Below are 17,246 nucleotides of genomic sequence, written 5' to 3'. Positions count from 1 at the left end.
GCACTTTTATAATTTATTTCCTGAATTTTAACATAAACTTGCCTTTTTCATTAAGGCAACCAAACTGTTTAAACAGAAAGAACTATTTAAAACTTCCTTTTAGGATTAGTACTTCGAAGTAAAAGAATGAAACCATAGTGACATAACAAAGCTTATAGTCTCACACCACAAACTATCTTTATTTGGTGATGTTTTTAAAAAAGATCTTCACTGTCCAGAGGAAAGGGAAGAAAGAAGCAAGCTTAATTTCTCACCATGCAGACAAATAACACATAATGTGGTTAGTAAAATCTGCACTTCAAAGTATGGTCTGGGCATACCAGATGGAAGAATCTGTCAACCAATCTTCATTACTAAACTGGCAGTGAAAAGAGCTATATTATTTTGGAATCTGAACTGGCTCTAGTGCAAGACAGTCATATTCGTTTGACTGCACCAGAGGACATAAATCCTCAGTGCAGCTGACTTGCCCAAAGGTAACTGAGTTAGTTATATGCTTAGTTATTTTTTTTTTCCTGCTGTCCATTGAAACTTCAAATTTTCTAGCCTTCTCTAGATTATAACTTCTCTTCTCCATGTCTGACCCTATCTGTCTTTATTAAAGAGAGAAAGACTCCCTCCCATCAAGGAAGCCCCTGAGGTGACTTCTAAGACATTGACATGCAACACTCAAATATTCATTTATATATAATGGGAACCTAAAGTAAATGCAAAAATAATTTATACACTCATCTGACATTAGTTTAAAATGCAAAGATGGACAAAGCAAGCACATTAATTATCAGAAGTTGAATAGTTTAACACTGATTATTGCACCAGCAAATGCCAGGAGATAATCTCCATGCTGCAGTCCGGACATTACAATAAAAACTGATGCCTCACTAGATGCAAGTGATTGAATGTTTCAAGGTGGTACTCTCGAATGCTCACTCATCCATCATTTTCTTATTTTGTCTTATGACTTGATTTACTCTTTGCTTGGATCAGGGTCTAGATCAAAAATGAACAGACAGTAATGTAAAGGAATATTTATAAACCTGGGATACATGAGACATACGTTGAACAGTGTTGCCTTAACTAACTGAGCAATGAGTTGTTTCCCAAAGTTAGACCCTCTCAGCTATGCTAAGCAGGAGCACAGATCTTTGGATAGCACAACTCTCAGAGAATGGTAAATGCTATTCCATTTCTAATTATATGACTAGAGAACAGTGAGAAAAAATAATGTACTACCCAAACAGGACTGCATGTAGATATATATGAACGCATAACAGGTCCCTGGTGTTGGAAGTACCTTGTCCACTCCACAAGAAAAAAGAATTCAGAGCTCCAGTCTAACTCACAGCTTATATCCTCATGGTACTCAGCAACAGGACAAGGAAAAAAACCCTCTAAAGCTGATCTAATCACTAGTAATGACATAATTATTATGACATAACTACAAATTTATGATATATCTGGTCTGACAATGATGGTTTAGGATGATAGTTGAAACAAGGATGCAAAAAATGCAAGGTCTAATTCTCTCCCAGTGCAAACTGGCAGTATTCCAATTGACTTCAGTGAGAGATTTACATGGTCACCCCAGTTCTAATTTTGGGTCAGCTTCTTTCCAATATTCAAGACTGAGTTGCACCAGCCTAAAAACTACTCAGTCTTAAATCCAAAGCAAGCATCTCCAGGGGGGTGAGGGAAAGGCATGTTTTCATGTAAGTATCTGTGTTTAGACAGAACATTCAGATTTACTGGAGTAACTTACCCATATAAAGAGACAAGTTCTTAAAAAATGAAATTAAAAAGCCTCAGAGGCAGAGCAGCAAGAGCCAGTCTAGAATATCTATGGGACTCTTATATCCAGATAAAAAGAAAGTAAGACTCAAAAGGTGCTTAATGGCTGAGCAAAATATAGTCTAACATATAATTTCATGGCAATGGCTCAATGCCCGATGGAAAAAGGCACAAATCCTTAGCAAAAAGAGAATGAAAGATCATGTGAAATTTGGGTACATGAGCCCCCCACCATGATCCTGACTAGATGACAGGTTTACTGCAGAGGAAACCTGCAGTCATGTAAAGCTGAGGACAGAATAGAAGTCCCTGAAATAGAGAGTAACAAGGAAGAAAGAACAGGCAGAGCCTTAGATAGATGTAATCTGCTTGGGTGGTGTAAGCAGCAATAATATATTCAAACATCAGAATGAAATGTTTCTACTTTTTTGTTTTGTGGGAAACAGGATTTTGTTTTCATTGTGATGCAACCAAATGAGAGTTTCAAACCAGCAAAATTTCCTGAGGAAGGGAAATTTTGAGTTGTACTATGCAAAATACTTTAGTCATGTTAGTGTGTGAACTGCAGTAAAACACACAAAAAATGCTCCACCCTACTGCAACCCAAACTGTAAGAGGAATGAGGCTAGAGGATCAGTAGTAGCCCGCAGTCAAACTAAAAGTATTGCAATGCAAGTTCTTGATCCTGGAGAACTTCACCATAGCTTGGGTTATCTTTATAATTGCTGTGATGATAAAGCATTTATTTAGACACTTTACTGTATTATCTGAAAGATTTTGCCACAGACTAGCTCTATGAAGGGAAAAATTAAGAGAGAACTGAGGCAGCCAAGGGGTCCATTATGTCTTCTCAGAAGACAAAACAGTGAATCATTTATGATTAGTTCGATAAGCAAAACCACTGGTTTTAGAGCTCAGCTATAAATAAATTTTTTTTAATGTGGTTATTGATTTACTATTTAATGATGGTTGGTTAAAAGATGAGGTTGCCCCAAATCTGTATCCATTACCACTAAAGGATAAGTGCCTAGGACTTGTGGATAGGTGCTGTTTATTGACTTCGATATATTGCATAAATATTGTGGCCATATGGCAATGACTCAGGTCAGGGCATGTCGCTCAAAACTCTGTACAAATGTCAAAGAAGTGAAATCGCTGAACCGGTATTTTATATATTAAAACATAAAAATAAATACAAGTTTTATAAAAGCACAGGACTTGAACACTAGTTTCTGAACGGCTAGGTTATTTTCAATAATGATCACCTAAATTTCCATCCACTGTAACTATTGCTTCGCATCAAAAAGAAAAGACTGACTGGGCTCCATTGCCTACATGGCACTGCAAGTTTCTGCCACTAGAGTGTGTCAAGGCATATGTGAGGACTAAACCTCTTCATACTCCCTATCGTTGAATTCAAAGCATAGCATTGGACAAAGACAAGCAGCTTGAATCTACCATTTTTCTGATTTCCTGCTTGACTGCTAGAACTTGTCTTAAAGCTTATATTACTGAGAAAAGGTCTCACCCCATTACTCTGCTTATGCTGGGCAATGGGATTTTCATATGAATACTGAACAACACAGGCATCCAGAAAGAGTCCAGCCGGTTTTAAGATCCATTACACTGTGCCTGTGTTTTCAGTTCAATGTCAATGAAATATCCCTTCCAGGCTAAGACTTTTACTTTGATGCAATACAATAACCCTGTTATTTTGTATTGAAAAGTCAGTACATCCAGTCAATGTATGTAAATCTGTCCCTCCCCGCTTCTCTCTCTGCTGGATGTGTGCAGTTAAACAGCTGAAGTAAAATTTAGGAAAAAAACTCCACATACCTATGCAAAAACTGAAAATCTGCTGTTGTGCTGAAAATGGAGATGATCTGCTGTATTTAAGAAATCAATGTGAAGAGAAACTATAAAAGCCCCTCTCTTTGATAGTTAAAAAAAAAATAAATAAATCAGAATAGTTAAAATTAGAAATGCGTAGGCATAAAGCATTGCCAGTATCAAACAGAATATGTTGAAATGTACACATTTGGAAATGCTAAAAATCAGGTTCTGCCTCCATACTTTACTGAATCAAGGCTTGGCCCCTTCTCCATCTGTAAAACTGCACTGACAGCGCTCCCTTCCTCTCTCTTTTTGCTCATTTTTGTCTCTTCAGATTGCAAACTCTTCTTAGCTGTTTTGATTACAGAGGTTACCTCTTGGTAATAGTTTTTCACTGTCCACAGTGTCACCCTCTTACTGAAGATCTTAGTTACTAGACCAACCCAATTAACTGTTCTTTAAAACACATCAAAAACAAACAAATGCCCCCCCCCCCCCCCAAACCCCGAACTCCCAACACAACACCCAAACTATGAGAGATAGGAATCCTACACACAAATCTGTAGTCACATACATGCTCAAGTGGTGTTCTGAATGGAGACATGTAGCACTTGATTTCATTATCTACTTTACTTCCCTTCTGCTAAGCCTTTCTTAGAAACTGTAGCAGCTTTCTGAGCTTCCAAAGGTCCACAGTGTTATAGTGACAATGATGACTGAGCAAAAGAACTTCTGAAATCCTTAAGGATCCTTCCAAGTCAGCCACATAGGGAGGGTCAATACAAATAACGGGAGAAGAACTCCAGATCTGAAGATGTAGCCTTTGAGTTGCCCAGATCAGCCTGAGAGAGAGTCTGTCTGGGCACCTGGAGTTCTCATCTCTTGCTCTGTAACTTTACTTGAAAATTTTAAATGTCATATTTATTTGAAATGTACTAGTGGCTGACAAGAGAACAAGGAACATGAAAGAGAAGAATAGGAACACAACATTTAAGGGAAAGATCTGTGACTGATAAGGTCTCTTTCACTCAGTGTATACTGGGCTAACGATAAGTTAGGTAGGTATCCCACAACCACATCAGAACTAAGAGATCCTTCTTTTCATGTGTAGCCTGCTGAAATCACAAATCCTTGCACTTCTGTCCCAAAGAACAGGAGTACAGCACAGGCAGAACATGCAGAAAGGCTCAAGGTCTAACACTGGTACAGTACAAGGGAGGAACTATAATCCTTACCCACCAACAGAGGTGTAAATAAATTTCTTTTCACAAGTCACCTGAAAATTATCAGAACAGTGTCTCCTGAAGATTTCATAACTAGAGCTGAGCAAGTGAAGTTTTCTCTAGTTCATAAACCAAACCAAAAGGTCAGAAAGAAGCGGAAACCTCAGTTCACACAGAATGTTTTTTCCTTACAAAATAGCAAACTAGTACTTTTAATTTGGAGTAAACCTGAAATACTACATTTAATTAAAAAGAAAACGTTTCATGCCATTTTTATAAAAAACGTTTTTTAACTTTTTTTATTTAGCGTATTTTTGAAGTGGAAAATGGTATTTCAGTTTCAAAAGATGAAAATTTTAAGTATGTTAAAATACTTCCTTTAAAAACTGAGAAAATGTTTTTATAGTTTTCCTATTATTTCATTTGAAACTATTTGCCTAGTTCAACCTAATCACAAAAATGGTCCCAGTCCTTTCAAACCTCTGTTATTCTAGAAATTTTTAAATAATTCAAAATTCTTGTCCAGCTCTATTTATAAAGTCAAGCAGAATTTTGGCCCTACAGTCTTGGGGAAGGAAATATTCAAGAGCCTTTCCAAAACAGCTTTCTGTTGCCTGCCCCTGTGTCCCTAGTTGCTTGCATCCTCGTGCAGCGGCAGCTCTACCCCCACTGCGGCAGAGTCCCTCATTAAACATTTTCTCGAATTAGAGTGTGAAGGCTAGAAAGTGAACTTGCTGCCTTTATAAAGAGGGAAGAACACCCAGGAGAAGGTATTTAAATTATGTCTTGAGGCAGAATGAAGTTGATTTATGTCAGGGATTATTTTTATCACTTCAGTCAACTAGAAGTTATGCAGCAAAGTCTGCATAGGCACAGACAGGCAGCACTGCTTTGTACCAGGCTCTGACAGTGTTTGAAAAGAAAGGAAACTTAACAGCAGGCGGAGCTCTGTCCTTCTGCAGCCCTTCCCGCAGTTCTCCACGGGAGGGTTCCCAGCCAGCCCCCCAGGAGCTGCCTCTGCCCAGGTGGGCACCACACCTCCCCAGTTTGCGCAGCTCAAGGCAGCACAAGGCACACCTCGCCCGCGGGTTGCCAGAGGAAGGAGAGTGCTGGGTTTGGCTCCTGCATCTACTGCTCCACACTCGCCCCGGCGCAATGATGATGGAAAGATGGGATGGTTATGGCAGAACCGCCTGCCCCGTTCTTCACCCGCATACTGCCACTAAGCATCTCTGATTCGTGCTGAGATCAGGAGAGCTGAACCGTGAACACCTGAGATCTTTCTCCCTCCTTTTTGGGCTGGGTCTGACACAGGAAAGAATATATTCTGCCACTCCTGAGACCTCAATCCAAAGCCAATGGCCTTTCAATTGATTTCAAAAATCCTTGGATAAGACCCTAACCAATTATCTATGCGAAGTAAGAACATGAAAATAAAACTAAAACCCCACAACTGTGAAATTACCTCTGGAAAAGGAATGGCTATTCCTCAAGATTTTTTTCTTTGAAAAAAGGCAGTGAACTTACTGAGGTTTTAACATGTTGAGCCATGTATCCAGTTGCCTGAAAGAATATGATCTAAAACATTAAACCTCTGCAATTATTTTTCATGGGTAGAGAAGGAAAATCAGTAAAAAGCTGTTAGAATAAAAATCAGAGCAATGTTTCCAAGCAGCCTATTAAAATAAATAAATTACTTGGATATTAAAATTCTCTTGCAGTTTTCAAAATACAAACATTGCACCACATTTCCAGTGCTTGCAAGCAAGAACAAATTCATTATAAACTAACATAAAACTGTATTTTCCTGTACCACTGGTGAACAAGCAGTGATGTGCAAGCTCATAAATAGGAAATTTAAATGCATTTCTATGTTAATAAACATAATGATATATATATATGAATTTTAATCATCTAGTGAATATAGTTCCTAAATTACAGAGGGTAAGGAACTAATTGGATTCTCCTCATCTTGTCTGTTGGCTGTCAGTACCATATTGTGCATTCCCTAGAACTGAAAAAGGACAACACTCTGAAAAAGGAAGGAGTTACATCCAGAGGCCATGAAGTAGTTTGAACTTTATGATGAGGAGCTTTTTATCTTTTTTCTTCTTTCAAATTTTCAGAGTAAAAATACCACTTATTTTAAGAGATCCCCCACCCTTTGAAACAAACACAATTGAGTATCAGTTATATGTTATAATTATCAAAATAGTAGCTAAAAGAAATAGTTCTTAGAGCAACTCGCATACTTTAATCTCTTTGAAATTTCAGACAGCACATCTTCACAAGAGCTAAGATGTGATTTTACATTATTTAATACAAGTGTAGAGATGTAGTGGATATATATGTTTTCATAATAAACCTATTTCAGTTCTTGACATTTTGAATAGGAGCAGCAAAAAGCACTAAGACTCAGATGGTTTAATGCAAAAATTAAAAATTAAAAAAAAGTAGCAGAAAACATGTACAGAATATGTGGTATATACATACTACACTCACAAGCTTTATTCCTTTCTTGACATGAATTTTCATGCCAACATTACTTGGAAGTAAAACATAAAGATTATAACATATATTACAGATTTAACACGTATAAATAGTGTTCTACCAACTAAAATCCAAAATTTTTTTGAGTCTATATTATATTTCATTATCTTTTTTCCTGTTATGAGAGGAATCTTGTATCATGAAGTATAGTTCCTCTGAGATAATGACATCTAATAAGAGCAGATTAAATTTGCACAGCAGTTTGCAAGAGAGAACTACTTTTTAATCTCCATTTTACATAAACAGCTGATAATAGCAAACCTTCTGGTGAATAAATTATTAGCAATTAGCCTTAATTGGGGTAGTGTATACTATCGTAGCATTTCAGTGGTAGACGAATGCAATTTGAGAGAGGTTTGTTCTCCAGCAGTAAAATAACAGGCTGAGGTCACTTTAAACAAATGTTTGAAATGGAGTGTATTATTAGTGTTTCAATTACTGCCAATTGCCTTTACTTACTATAATTACTGTTTCATAAGATTTAGAACAAACATGTTTTGCTATCTGCTGCAAGACAACATATCACAAATTGAGGTGATTCAGATTGAGACTTGTCTTATTGGAAGCACATTCTGATGCCAAGACTTTAATCCTATTATAAATTATTTAAATCTCCTCACAACTGTACCTGTTTCCTTTAAAAAATAAAGTAAATCCTGTATGAATTTTGCCCTTCCTGCTCAGAGATGGCTGCTCCTCTGATTCTCTTAGTCAGGACTCACCCACTCCCAAGTATTAATTCCTTTCTACCACGTTTCCTTTCCTAATTTTCCAAAAGAAATCTTACTGACCACAGCTATCGGATTTTGTCAAAAGTAACTAATTTAAGGCTTTCTAGAAGCTTCGGGGAGTGGATTCCCCCTTTCCACAGAAGGGCGATGCAAGAGGCCATCCTGTTTTACCTAGCAAATTAAAAGCAAATGTTGGAATAACTTACTTGCAATCTAATGTGTTAGTAATGAACAGAAAACTACCTGATAATGTTTCTCATTATAATTTTTTGCATACTGCTTTGGATGATGACCAGCAGTGGCCTTGCTGAGGGAACATATGGTTGGGACACTGATGACCGGAGATGACATGGCATTGACTTTAGTGACTTACCCAACACTTTTAAAGCAGACTCTCTTTTGATGTCCCAACTTCTATGGTTATAGTAAGATAATGCCATCAGATTTTCATAAGTAAAAAGTACATACATTTTCCATTGTCATCAGTTTGAGAACTATCACAGCATTTCTCTTCTTGTGCACTTGGGAATAATAATTACTTAAAATACCGACAATCATAAATATCTGTAATATTAAATGCTGTATAAACAAGTAAGTACTTTTCCAACAGATGCTAAATGTTTTAAAATAGAAAGCTTAAAAGTTTCACAAGAAATGCATTCATAATGTATCGGCTTTGCAAAAAAAAACCTCAAACAAACCTCCAAACTTTGAAGTTATCTTTCAGGGGAAAACCAGGTCTATGTAGGATAGTTAGCACAAACAGCTATTATCATCTCCTTGGTCTTGGACTCTGTGAACATATGAATCCAATGGTTCATATTACTTCATACATCGCAGATAGAACAGGTTTCCCGCATTGTCCTCATGGGGCCCATAAGAATTGAAACTCTGCATTAAGACAATAATTGTAATCAAACCACATACTTCAGCCAGCAATCCACAGGACTCAGGAAGGAGTTAGTTTCCCTGATGCACAATTAGTTTCCCTGATACACAATTAGTTTTTATCTATTGGATTTAGGTTTGGGTATTTTTCACCTCCCTCTGAAGCACCGGCTCAGCTTTAGTTGTCTGGACACACATCCAAACTCTACCCAGTCAGATCAAGTCAGAAATTAAATCAGATAGTGCCAACAGACTTTTACAAATAAAACCAATGTAATTCAGCAGTGGATAAATTATATTCGTCCACTGGCAGCTGTGCAACTTCTAAAGCTCATCTGGCGATTCTTGTTCCAAAGAAAAAAGAAATAATTTTATATTCAATTTAACAGTTTCTCAAATAATTCCATGAACTTTGCATTGCACAAATGGCTTTTCTGATATCTTGATTTATTTTTCCCTAGTAGTGACAACTATATAAGTAGGACTGGAAAAGTGTACTATTACGTTACAGAATTCTGGTTTGGTTTATATATTTCTAGTCTGTACAGCACAGCCCTCACCCTCCACAATCCTGAGACCCTTCCCTCTCTACTTTCTCCCTACTCAACATTTTTTGTTTTTACAGCCCTTTTTATCAAGTACACAGCCTAGGTCGGTCATGGAGTGCACTCCATGATGGACTGCAGTTTCAGACCTCTGAATGAAATACAAATATGATCACATTTGACATGGCTTCTTTTCCTCCTGATATCAGCATGACAACACAGTTGATGGCAGCATAGGTGTGTTAGAGCCTGGGCTGCTGCTAAGGAGAAGGGAAACATCGTAGCAATGTGACTTTAAAATCTATATGCATACAAGGTCTTTCACACATCTCCTTACCTCTGTACTGGGAAGAGAAATACAGAAGTCACACACAGCATTATTTCTCTACTTAGTGGATAACAAAGGAGAGCTACCCATGGGATCAGAACTCATACAGAAAATCCCAATCTTCTTCGCTCCACCTCCATAAAGGCTATCAAAATCACATGTAAGGTTTGGGGAGACAGGAATTCTGCACCTCTTTAGGTGCTGAAAACTCTTAGAACAATCTTAATTTGATCTACTTCTGATCCTTTTTCTGTTTATGTCCCTGGTGCAGGTAGTTCAACAAACAGGATTTTCCTTATCCCCCTTCTTCTCCTCTGCAAGTCCTCTGTGTTGTTCTCTGGACTTAGTTCTTGGTAACTCTTACTTCCCTCTCTGTCTGGCAGACAAGGCAACCTTTGGGACCCTTATGCTCTTAGTGTCACCACAGGGCAGAGGTTATGATTCAGAGAGGAGCTGTCTCCTGCCAGGCAGTGAGCGGTATGCTAATATGACAGCTTGGCAAGTATTTGAGAATGTCACTTCCAGCAAAATAACTGTCCTGAATGGCATTTGTCATATATACAACCACATATCCATCAACAAAAAAGCCCTACAAAATTCAACTCTAATATATATTTTAAATGGGATGCCCACAGGCACTTACGAGTACATGTCAGTAGCCGTATGTGCTGCAATCCTCTTTATATATATGCCCAGCATAATCCTTTCATACACCATATATCAAATCTGTATTCCCTTCTTTGGAAGAAAGATTAATATAAAAATTTCAGAATTAATTCAAATGCATTAAATAGAATATGAATCTTCATTACTTTGGCTACCAAGCATTTAAAGAATGTGGCAAATGACCAAATCATCAGTCTGCCATTCAGTTTCAGCTATATGCTGTTCTACCATTTCATTTCAGGTTCTTCAAAGCCCTGCAGCTGAACTAGAGACGGGTATTTAATGCAGAACTGTATCTTTTGGGGGAATGTGTTATTTTTAAATACTTAATAATTATGAATTCATTTGCCGTTCTTTTTATAAGCAGGGGATCATAATGAACTCATCTGTTATTCATGTGAATGTCAAATGTGTTCCCACAGGAGTTTTATTCTAATTCACTATTAGTTAGTGGACTCGTAAAATAAAATGCTATCCATTTTTTACTCTGAACATGTTTTAATGCTTGGTAATTGTTCATCAAACGGCAAATGTAAGATTTTTCTTTGATAACTTTCAGTTCTGATTTAACCAATGATTAACATACCAACTATGATTAAGGGTTTAGAAACAGTTAGAAGTAGATTTGATAATCAGTGAGTTTTCCATTTAAAATGCAATGAATGAGATTATCATGAGCTAGTATTTTAAAATGTAGATGCCTTATGCTATAAGCATACATGCCTGAACAACATGCATTCACCATAGCAAGACAAACTGTACCCCAATATAAATGCCTAATGATAGCTCAATGAAAGACACATTTTCAGTATTCATGAGGTGATCACAAGTTTTCATGTAGCTGTTCTACTACAATAGAAAATTCAGAGGTGAGATACTTACAGGTCACTGCAGGATTTGAATGTGATGACACCGGACAGTGGGACTTTGATCTATGAAAACAAACACAAACTAAGCAATAAAACCCCAGAGAATTCAGACTTCGATTTGGGTTTTTTTCAGAGAGTTAAATACATGGGGGTTTTAATGAAATTATTTCAAAATTCTTCTAGAACCCTAACTAAATGTTAGCTGTAAGGACTTACCCCATGAAATGATAGCTCTGAAACATTTCAGCAACAGTTTATTAGATCTGACATGCTGTGCTAGGCTTCTCCTCGAGTATGTCCCATCTTGAAATGCTCTTTAGAAATGTTAAACAAAATTAATGAATTACTATAAAGATAGGGAGATGGTAACAAATCCAGAATCCCACTTGTAATTGGAACCACTGGATTAATGTATTTATAGTTTTACTTTAAAATACACAGGCAAAGGGGTTTTTTTTCAGTTGAAGTAACAGAAGGATATGTTTTTAGTGTTAAGGATTATCTCAATTACTTTTTTCTGCATGGAAATGGTAACTTCCTCAAATCAAATGTACAGTGTTTAAATCAAAATATGCTACCCCTGTGCTATCTCTGGCAGTCAGTAAGTTTTTAGAATACTAACCTTGAAGAAACCATTGACAAAAAAAAGCATGCAAACCTTGATGATCACAGAAATTTCTATATGTTAAAGATTGTAACTTCATGTTTTATAACCATTAGCAGAAAAACATAATCAGCAAGAGTGCTTCCTGAATGCTATGATTTCTTTCATACTTGAAGAAATACTATTTACTTTACTCTTTTAAAATACTTTTTATTTAAATAATGATAATGTTAAAAACAAAAGGTCTGTCTTTAATTGCTGTAACGTCAGATAGGAGGGACTGAGTTATATAGATAATGTGGAAACAGGAATATCAGAAAAAGTGAATGAAGGGAAGAGTGCACAAAAGGACTAACACTACTGTGCCAAGAATTGGGTGAAACTTTGTTGAAGTTTGCATGTTGATCAGCTGCTTTTTTTATTCAAAATGAATATAATGTATTTATTTTATACATTAAATAACTGTGACAAAAATTATCACCACCAGCAGGCAGCCTGAAGGCCCTCTCCTAGAGTGAGAATACAAATGTAGGAGATAAGAAGAATGAGAAAACATACAGGTTTTTTTAATGAAATTTGTGAGTGCATGGATGTGTATCTGCATAAATACCACTTTCCTTGAAAGCAGAGGATAGCTCAGGAGACCTAAGAACAGACAAGTGATTCATCAATTTACAAGGGAACCTACAGGTTTAAAAGGCCTGATTTTGAACTCATCATTTCGTAACAGTGAAATTCATTGTCTTCATTGGAGTAATTTGATTTATACATGTCTGAAGGAAGAATGGACTTTTGCAACAAGAAAGTACATTAGAAAATACTATGCTGCTATGGAGAACATGAATTCTACAGAAAGGAAGCAATAAAACTAATGAAGTAACTATGAATAAGTGAGGTACCAAATGCTACCAATTCCCACAGATTCAATTTTATTCAGAAGCTTGCAGAACTTGGGGTTCAGGCTTGCTAGTCTCCTCTAAAGTCTTAAGGATACAAGAAAGAGTTATGGATGCGCTGCACATGAGCTGTTTGGCTTTTGCTACCACACACAAAAGAAAAAAAAAAGAAGAATCTGCAGGACTGAATACATTAAAGCAGACAGGGGTGAGGATGAGAGGTGACTCTGAAGTGCTGTGATGATCAGCCTTACTGGGGTTGCACTCACAAATTGCCAATGATGAAAGTAATAACTGCAATGAGAAAGGTTTTGCTGGGCTCTGCTAGCTTCTTGCCACAAAGGGTAACATCTGCTATTAATTAATATTCTATTTATATCGCTAGGCTCTTTTAAGACAGTGTATTTAGTGCTTTGAGCAGTTACAGGTTGATAGCACTGAAGCACCAGCACCTTTATGGCAAAACACTGGCATCTGTCAGTTTTTCCTTTGCGCAGAAAAAGAGAAAGATAGGTGCACCAAAGTGACATAAATGGTGATTTTATAAAACTAGTCAGAGAAAAGAGGATCAGCATGACATCCAGGGTGACTTCTACAGCTCAGAAGGACTGGAAGATATAAGGTTAGAGTAATTTAGGCATTCAGTATGAAGAATGCTAATACTTCTAGGGAAAAAGAGGAAAAAAATACATTCAATAAATAATGTTACAATACCAAAGAAGGAGAAATACTTATGAATGACATGCATATTTTTATAAGCTGCAATGGTCTACTGCAGCTAAAGAACATTATTTCAAAACAACAGCCAAAATATTTCATGAGGCGTGACTAAAAACATCTAATATAAAGTGATTAGCTATTCCTACCTGGAACAGTGGAAGCGGTTCTTGACCATTTTAAGATTAACACATTCTTTTATAGAAGTGAGAATGGTAAAGGGCAAGCAGAAGGATTCACTGATTTTCTGCTGTTCACAAAGATTAAAGAAAAAAGTTCTTCAGTCTTTGGAGAAAAGAACAGTATATCTCATTTCTCTGAAAGGAATAGAGAGATGACAGCTTCAATGCTATCTGAGCCGTGCAAAATACCAGAGCAAGGGAGCATGAACCTAAGCTAAGAACTGGTCATTAGAGGAATGGAGGTGGAATTCCTTCACACCAACAGCTAGATAACATGTGCAAAAAGACAGCAAAAGCAGCAGCCAGAAGAAATGAAATAATTTCACAAGAAAATTAAATAACATATGAAGAAGGAAGCTCAACATAGTCTTAGAAGATCAAAATTTATGCCCATTAGCTTCCTTACATGGGAGCATTTCTGTCATCCTAATCAATTAACATTGTTAACAATCAATTAACATTGCTAACATTCCTCTGTTTTCAGAAATTTCTACTCCTTGCATTAACTAAATTTACATGAAAGCTTCATTTGGGTGTTTTAGATGAGGTATAAAATCAAGTGCTGACCACTTGGGATGGCTGAAGATGTAGCACAATTGTTAGAAATAGGCATGTAATTGTGGTGTCCTGATCAGACTTTAATTCTCAGCAATTGCATTCTATCCTCCTAATTTAGTCATTCATTTGAAAATTAATGATTACAGTTTTTCCTAATACACCTCAATTGTTGTGACCTACTAGATTGTTGCTAGGTTTCATTAGGGGTGGCTGTATGACGCCTATATATCATTCTAAATTTATTAACTTAAAACTCTTAAAGCTAGCACTTTCAACTCTTCAGAAATGAGAAACACTATTAATACATATGGTTGCTCTACAGTAGTGGAAAACATTTTGTGAAGGAGACCAACGACAAACAGCCATGTCAAAAAATATGTCCTTAGGCTTATTATTAATGTATCCACCAGCATAAATCACTGTAGCTCCACTGACCTCAATGAAACCATGGTGGATTTATACTGAGAATATAGCTATGTAAGCTACATCCTCTTTTATCACTGTACAATGGAAAAATACATTCAAAAAAGATAGGATATTGCATTAACATAGTATTTGAGGAACATTCCAGCTCACGGAATTAAGTTAAAAGAAATCCATTAAAAAGCTACTACTAGCCTCACCTTTCATTTACTGCAAGGGCTTTGATCCCGAGGTTTTTAATTAAATAACTTTTCTGACTCCATTGCTACATTTAATGTTTTTTTCTCTAGTTAGAAAACTGTCTAGTCCTGGATATTTAGTTTGACAAATAACATTTTAGAATACATGGTGCTTTTTGGTTTTCCTGTTTGTTTGGTTTGGGGGGTTCATTTGGTAGGGGTTTCTTTTGTTTGTTTTGGTTGTCTTGTGGTTTTTTTTAACAAACCAATGCCCAGCTTTGCAGTGCAAGCTCCATGCACAGATGGTTTAACAGGACCAAACCCTAAATTTGCATAAGAGCAAAAAATATCTGTAAAACAATGTTAATTTTAAAATAACACAGATTGTATTCACAGTATGGTGAAATTATAACATAGCTCAAAATATGAAACAGGGCCAGGATTCCAGTAACACAACATGTGAGGACCTTTTGTCTGCTGGCTGGTATCACATCCTGAGATGACTTTTTGTACAAGATTTTTTAGAAGAGACTTCAATAGGGGTTTGATATATGGAACAATAGCAGGATATGGCCTCTAACTGGTAGGAACAATTACTGTTCTCAGACATGTGCAAGTTAACTTCCATTAACTTTATTGGATTTTGTGCACACTTTGTGGCCTAGATTCAGAGCTGCATCTAATTTCTCCTGGGGACAGCTGAGACAGGGAGCGTACTGAAGAACAGTAACTATTCTGTCGAAGCAGAATATACAGAGGAAAGCTCACACGAGTCTCAAAAGTGTGATAGACCAGTTTGGGAATAATGTGAGAAAGTAACACAGGCAAACCGACTTTCTTCCAGCTTCACTCATAATAACTTGTAGGCTGCAGGGCAAGGGAAGAGTTGTCTAGACTGTCTCCACAATGGGTGGAAACTCCTCAGACCAAAGGAATTCTCAGCATGTAAATCTTCCAGTTTTATGGCAGGCCATTCCAAAAAAATCATTATGATGGGAAGATACAAAGATAGAATTTAACCTTTGAATTTTGGAAGATGTAAGTACAGACTCTTCTCTAGAATAATAACTAACAATTCATAGAGATGCTAGCTGTTTACATTGTTCAGTTTGTGCAGGTTTTTAATTTTACAGAATTAACTGTGGTATAACGTTTCCTCTAGTTCTAAGAAAGTGGAAAACAATCTATTTTGAAAAGAGGGTTTTCTGTTTCCATTTCCTTCATTCCCTAGCTCTAACTTTTCTACAGTCTGAAGCATAAACTACTTCCCTTCACTTTCAAGGCCCTTTATTCACCTCTTACCTTTCCTCAACTGGCTTTCTTCACTTATTATTTAAAATTTTTAAAATTCTGTGATTTCTGACAGCTTCCCCATAAATGCATGCAATGCCACTTTAGGCTGCATCTTCTCATTTTTTACCAGTACTGTTTAAACTGCCCAAGGCTATTAATTCTCGGTTTTGTACAGCCACTCCAACAGGCCAGCACAGATTTTTGTGCAGCCCTTTGATAAACCAGACTGGAGAACTGATTTGGCTGAGAAATAATCGAGGGAAAAGAATAATTGTTTTTCAGCTTGATCTTCTGCCTCACATCTGCACAAACAGCTGCATGAACACAACAGAATGGGTGGGACAGGAAAGGGAACAATTAGCTGAGGTAGAGCTGCTTAAACCAACATTACTACTACTGCAGAAATGCACATGGAACCACAGCCTAAACGTGCTATTTTAAGTACCCGTTTAAATCCCTCACCTGTCACAGTGCCTATTAAAAGAATTGAAACTAATAAGGCAAGGATTATATCACTCCTGCTTACCGATGCAGCCAAGTTTTGTCTCATTGTTTCCTCGTTCTGGCTGTTCTTGTAATTAGATTGTAAGATACTAAGAACATAGGTCACCTTTGGCCTACATGAGAACAACCTGACTTCTACTACAGTCAGTACAAATTCTACCTCTGATTCAAAAGGAATTGGATCATGTCTGATACCATTTGCTTCAAGATACCAGCCATTCTGATGTTTTTTTAAGGAGATCAATCCTTCAGAACAGCTTTGGATCACTGAGAAATATCTTTCTACAAATAATTCTGTTTTTCTTATCATCATTTATCTAATAGCTCTTTTCAAGAATCATGGGTTGTGATTTTTAATTAAAAAATTAATTTTAATTTCTCACTTGTTACAAGTGACAATTCTAAAATCACTGGGGCTTTAGAACATGAGGTGAGCAATAGCACTAAACAGCTAGTTATAAAGGAGAGC

At 36.8% G+C, this 17,246-nt stretch overlaps 2 protein-coding genes across 2 annotated transcripts in view; one reads left to right on the top strand and one right to left on the bottom strand.

Annotated features, from left to right (window-relative positions):
- Nucleotides 1–11,485, bottom strand: part of PAK3 (p21 (RAC1) activated kinase 3) — a 275,108-nt gene extending 263,623 nt beyond the window's left edge. The window contains exon 1 of the mRNA XM_074915573.1: nt 11,435–11,485. The gene's annotated coding sequence lies outside the window, so the exon portion shown is untranslated. The remainder of the gene's footprint in view (nt 1–11,434) is intronic.
- Nucleotides 1–17,246, top strand: part of AMMECR1 (AMMECR nuclear protein 1) — a 108,783-nt gene that overhangs the window by 6,673 nt on the left and 84,864 nt on the right. The gene's annotated exons all lie outside the window — the stretch shown is intronic.

This window comes from Athene noctua, chromosome 11, assembly GCF_965140245.1.
Source record: "Athene noctua chromosome 11, bAthNoc1.hap1.1, whole genome shotgun sequence".
NCBI classification, from domain to species: domain Eukaryota; kingdom Metazoa; phylum Chordata; class Aves; order Strigiformes; family Strigidae; genus Athene; species Athene noctua.
This window is presented reverse-complemented; position numbering and strand designations above follow the sequence as displayed.